Source organism: Callionymus lyra, unplaced genomic scaffold, assembly GCF_982586985.1.
Source record: "Callionymus lyra unplaced genomic scaffold, fCalLyr1.hap1.1 HAP1_SCAFFOLD_49, whole genome shotgun sequence".
Lineage (NCBI taxonomy): Eukaryota > Metazoa > Chordata > Actinopteri > Syngnathiformes > Callionymidae > Callionymus > Callionymus lyra.
Genome location: NW_028258563.1, coordinates 33,070 through 38,966, shown reverse-complemented (window position 1 = coordinate 38,966; position 5,897 = coordinate 33,070). Strand labels below are relative to the sequence as shown.

The 5,897-nt window shown below is 41.0% G+C and overlaps 1 long non-coding RNA gene across 2 annotated transcripts; it reads left to right on the top strand.

Moving 5' to 3' along the window:
* Positions 1-2,167: 2,167 nt before the first annotated feature.
* Positions 2,168-3,342, top strand: LOC148058668 (uncharacterized). Of its 2 annotated transcripts, XR_015709634.1 has the most exons (4): positions 2,168-2,225; positions 2,294-2,811; positions 2,986-3,032; positions 3,099-3,342. It is a non-coding gene; the product is annotated as an uncharacterized LOC148058668 (long non-coding RNA). The 2 variants fall into 2 exon arrangements; XR_015709635.1 differs by lacking the exon at positions 2,986-3,032.
* Positions 3,343-5,897: the final 2,555 nt, after the last annotated feature.

The window sequence follows — 5,897 nt, the reverse complement described above, 5'->3', positions numbered from 1 at the left end:
TCAGTGTTATACTAGATCCACTCAGTATAAACTGTTGTCAACATTGAAGTCAAATCATCTCCAGAAATGATACTTTGTGATGAAGTCTTAATGTTAAAAGAGACAAATGTAATAATATCTTTAATGAATCAATTCATTTACATTTATATCAAACCTGCTATTCCCTGCATGATGGGATCAGAAACACTAGAATTCTACTTTCTCGGTACGTTTTAGATTTACAACACATGGACATACAGTAGATCTGACTTAATTATTAAGGTCATGTATGTCATTAATCATTTTTCTACTTAATGACGACATCATTAAAAGTGTGAACTGCAGTCACACTGCAAGTTTATGTCCATAATCCTTAGATATTCTCTCCAAATGAGAACAATTTAACAGAAGAGTTTAACATTACCTTGGCTGTAGTCATGCTCTGTAGACAGAAGCTTCACCTGCACAGGTGATCTCATTAGCTCGTCCTGTCTCTCCACCTGCACGCAAAGCAACTTGTACTCTCTGCTGCCCTCTAGTGTTGCTAAAACGATTTATTATGTCCAATAAACAAACCTACAGAAAGACTTAACAGTGTGGGTCTTTCTTTTTATTTCAAGGGTCCCCATTTTATCTCAAACATCAATATAGCTAATATTTAACACTAATTGGTAAATATCAAACATGTATGCTTCATTACAGTTGAAACAATTGTTCTCTGGTAACAAATATTTATCATTAAACATGTGTGTTCATGTATGATCCATGGCACTCATCATGATGGACAAATATGATGGAAAAACATTCTATTAGTGTCAGTACAGTACACGAGGTTGGAAATCAACGACGCATTTGCGCATGCGTTGTCCACCTACAAGGAGGTTTATAACGGTCAGACGCGGAAGAATCTACGAAACTATCACTGATAGATTCTCAAAAATCATCTGATATTAAATGATCTTTTCTCTCAAGGATAAGGATGTTGAAGGAGTGACGTCACAGTGTCCACTGTTGAAGGATAAGGATGTTGAGTGTCCAGCTGGAAGGAGCACAGGTACATGTTGTGGTTTATTAAAGTCTCTTTTCATTTTATTGACATCGGTAAATGTAACGCTAAGTTTAAGTGAAGGTATCAAGACCTGTCGCCCTTCCCAGCTATCTTCTAAATAATCCACGGAGGAAAAATTCAGAAAAAAAAGTCTTATATAGATCCAGAGCGGTCCGTAATAGGAACAAAAAAACAAAACAGGCACTCGGGGCGAAGGCAGGGCACTTCTGGAGATCGGGGTCCCAACAGCAACTAAAACAAAAAGACAAAAGGACTCACTTGAGTAAATAAAAGTGCTGACAACGTCAGGAGTATCCAAAGGATTATCCAGTTGTGATTCAAAGGCGAGGAGCGAGATCGAAAGGACAGCCAACCTGGTCTGGAAACGCAATACTCTGGCGAGTTCTTCCGGGTAGAGACGCTCCTTATCAATGGGAAGAACCCGCCACTCCATCATCCCCAGCCGCGCACCTGCCAGCGTCTGTCACTCAAAACACAGGACACATGAAAACGGAAAACCACCTTCAAAATAAAACAAAAGAACATAAGCATGACACTTGTATGTTGATTCTATCAAATGTATTCTGCCTATTTTAAATGTTTACCTTTTTTCTTATAAGAGTAACTGTCAGGAGTCTTGATGTAAAACGTCACTCAAATGTGTCATTTATTTATTTCTCTCACAGGATTCAGAGTCAATGTTCATTGCACAGAATTTCCATCTCCGTCCTGCACTGTCTGTGATGATGGAACTTACATGGACAAATTGAACCGAGAGAAACATGGTTTCAAGTGTCTCGTCTGAACTGAAGGTAAAGTTTGTTCTTCACTAGAATGATGAGTTGGTCAGTATGTAGATGTGATGTAGAATTTGTTATTGACTAACAGGACTGAGAGAGATCAGATCCTGTACCTTCACAGCAAACACCAAGTGTGAACCTCTGGAGGGTTTTTTCTGTGTGGACGGCTCAGTGGACACATGTGTGGCAGCACAGCAACACTCCACATGTGAACCAGGACAGTTCATCATCAGAGCAGGCGAGTTTCACATCCAACATGTGAAATGCAAGAGTGCAGAAACTATAAGACACACACAATGTTCTTCACAGGAACGTCCTCCACAGACACTGAGTGTGTAAACCTGCAGTGAAGGAACATTTTCAAATGGAACGTTCACGTCATGTCAGGATCACAAACAGTGAGTGAAGCTTCACAAATGTTTGCTCCAGATGTTTTCTTCTAAACTGTCTCCACTTGTCTTTGTAGATGTTCAACATATCTACAGGGGCGACATAGCTCAGATGGTAGAGTGGTTGCCTGCAGTCCAAAAGGTTGCAGGTTCAATCCCAGCTCCAGACAAGCTTGTGTCGTTGTGTCCCTGAGCAAGACACTTCACCCTGATTGCTCCTGATGGTGAACTTGGCGCAAGTGTGCATGCCTACTCCCATCAGTATGTGTGAATGGTTGAATTTCCCCTCGCGGGACTAATAAGGGATTCTAAAAAAAAAAATTAAAAAAAATATCTACGAGAAGGAACTATTTCTTCTGACTCTGTATGTCGAGAAGGTTTGACACCAGGAGAAGTGGCTGGAATTATTGTTGCTGTGATCGTTCTACTGATCACATGTTCTGTAGTTTATTGGTATAAAAAAAGAAAAAGAGGTAAAAAACAAATGCATTCATAAAAATCACATTATTATATTGATTTGTGTTTATCTGGAGTCATTTCCTTGAATTATTTTTCTCCTTAACCAGATCGAAAAGAGTTCAAGAGAAGAAGGAAGGTATGTAAGAATGTGTTTTAGTCATTTATCAAAGTGATTTAATGTATAAATGTAATGTTGATTAATTTTGCAAATGTCATCACTTGTACAATTAAAATGAATGTCAATTTTGGTTTAATATCTTCAGCACTGCAGTATTTGTGCATCAGAGAAACGATCATTATTTCTTATTAGGAGGTGGCAGTGGGAATGAATGAATGTATGGATTCAACGGAGCATCCGTGAGAATTTCAATTAGTTTGAGCTTTTTTTTTAATCTAAACTGACTTATTTTTTTCTTGTCTTAGATCAATTTATTCATCTGAGAATAAGTCCGATGAAGTGGAACATGTTCCACTGATGGTAGAACCCGGGGAAGACCCAGAACACACTGAAGAAGCATGTTCCTCCACTGGGCTGGAAACACAGGGGGGTCCTCCAGAAAGAGCTGGACGATGTAACTGGGGAGAAGAAAGTATGGACCTCTCTGCTGAAGCTGCTGCCCCCGTGACAAGAATCCAGATAAACAGACCAGAGATAGCAGACGTTGAATATGAACTAATTGGACACGAGGATATTAAAGTAGATTGTTCAGTCATTCAATAGAATGTTTGAGTTTTATACAACATGAAAAATGTGTTCATAAATGATCTGTTCAGTGAACATAACATATTTCTGGCTGTTTTCATTTGCCTGTGTGTGTAGCTTAGTCTGTGATATAGAAAACAGTTTCTGTCAAAGCTTTCATTAATCTCATAAATGGCTGATCAGTTAAACATCAGCCAGGTTTGAGGATGTACTTCACTCCACAGCCGTCAGTGTTGCTTGTTCTTTCACTGCCCTTTTTGTGAGGTCACCAAATTCAGACCAGCACAGATGGACAAAACCCAACAGCACATACAAAGCCACTTGAGAAAGGCAATCATCATGGAGGTGTGTACAGTATATGTTTAGTTAGTTCCTCGTATATTGCATCATAAAAGTCTAACCGTTTACATTTTTACGTTTGACAGACTATCCGATACACAGATGTGGGCTGCAGACCAGAACCTCACGTCCATTGTCATGTGCGTGTCAATGTGTGTCAATGCGCGCGCGTGTGTCAATGTGCGTCAATGCTTGCGCGTGTGTCAATGTGCGTCAATGCTTGCGTGCGTGTCAATGCGTGTGCGTGTGTCAATATGCGCGCGCGTGTCAATGTGCGTCAATGCTTGCGCGCGTGTCAATGTGCGTCAATGCGCGCGTGCGTGTCAATGTGCGTCAATGCGCCCGTGCGTGTCAATGCGTGTGCGTGCGTCAATATGCGCGCGAGTGTCAATGTGCGTCAATGCTTGCGCGCGTGTCAATGTGCGTCAATGCGCGCGCGTGTGTCAATGTGCGTCAATGCTTGCGCGTGTCAACACACAACACACGCACGCACACATTAAACAAATGCGCACACCCACATTAAACAAACGCGCACGCACACATAAAACACACGCATGCATACACAGACATGCACTGACAAACGCACACACACACGGTGACATGCAAACATAAAACACACGCACGCACGCACACATAAAACAAACACGGATTTTATAGGTTTGTTTGTGATGTGTAGTTATGCGTTTGTGTGCATGTCATTGGTGTGTGTGCGCATGTGTCAGTGTGTGTCTGCGTGTGCGTGCGTGTGTGTGTTTTATGTGTGCATGTCACCGTGTGTGTGCGTGTGTCAGTGCATGTTTGTGTGTGCATGCGTGTGTTTTGTGTGCGTCCGCGTTTGTTTTATGTGTGCGTGCGTGCGTGTGTTTTATGTGTGCATGTCACATGAAACAAATGCGCGCACGCACACATAAAACAAATGCGCGCATGCACACATAAAACAAATGCGCGCATGCACACATAAAACAAATGCGCGCACGCACACATAAAACAAATGCGCGCACGCACACATAAAACAAATGCGCGCACGCACACATAAAACAAATGCGCGCATGCACACAAAACAAATGCGCCCATGCACACATAAAACCAATGCGCGCACGCACACATAGAACAAATGCGCGCACGCACACACAAAACAAATGCACAAGAGCACACAAAACAAATGCGCGCGCACCGATAAAACAAATGCACACGCACACAACACACGCACGCACACATAAAACAAACGCACACACACTCCCTACGACTAGTGCTGAGCAGAGTGGCTGCTGCGGGTTTGAAGCTGCACCCTGACAAGTGTCACTTCTTAAGGCGAGAGTTAGTGCGTGTGTGTGTCAATGTGCGTCAATGCGTGCGCGTGTGTCAATGTGCGTCAATGCGCGCGTGTGTCAATGTGCGTCAATGCTTGCGCGCGTGTCAATGTGTGTCAATGCGCGCGCGTGTGTCAATGTGCGTCAATGCTTGCGCGCGTGTCAATGTGCGTCAATGCGCGCGTGAGTGTCAATGTGCGTCAATGCGCCCGTGCGTGTCAATGCGTGTGCGTTTGTCAATATGCGCGCGCGTGTCAATGTGCGTCAATGCTTGCGCGCGTGTCAATGTGCGTCAATGCGCCCGTGCGTGTCAATGCGTGTGCGTGCGTCAATGCTAAAAAAAAAAAAAAAAATTGAGTTTTGAAGAGGTAAAAAAAAAAAAAAAAAAAAATTTGGAGTTTTGAAGAGGTAAAAAAAGGAACAAAAAATCAATGTTGGAGTTTTGAAGAGGTAAAAAAAAAAAAAAAAAAAATTGAGTTTTGAAGAGGTAAAAAAAAAAAAAAAGTTGGAGTTTTGAAGAGGTAAAAAAAGGAACAAAAAATCAATGTTGGAGTTTTGAAGAGGTAAAAAAAATAAAAAATGTTGGAGTTTTGAAGAGGTAAAAAGAAAAATTGTAGAGTTTTGAAGAGGTAAAAAAAAATAAAAAGTTGGAGTTTTGAAGAGGTAAAAAAAAAAAAAAAAAAAAGTTGGAGTTTTGAAGAGGTAAAAAAAAAAAAAATGTTGGAGTTTTGAAGAGGTAAAAAAAAAAAAAAAAAAATTGTGGAGTTTTGAAGAGGTAAAAAAAAAAAAAGTTGGAGTTTTGAAGAGGTAAAAAAAAGGAACAAAAAATCAATGTTGGAGTTTTGAAGAGGTAAAAAAAGGAACAAAAAA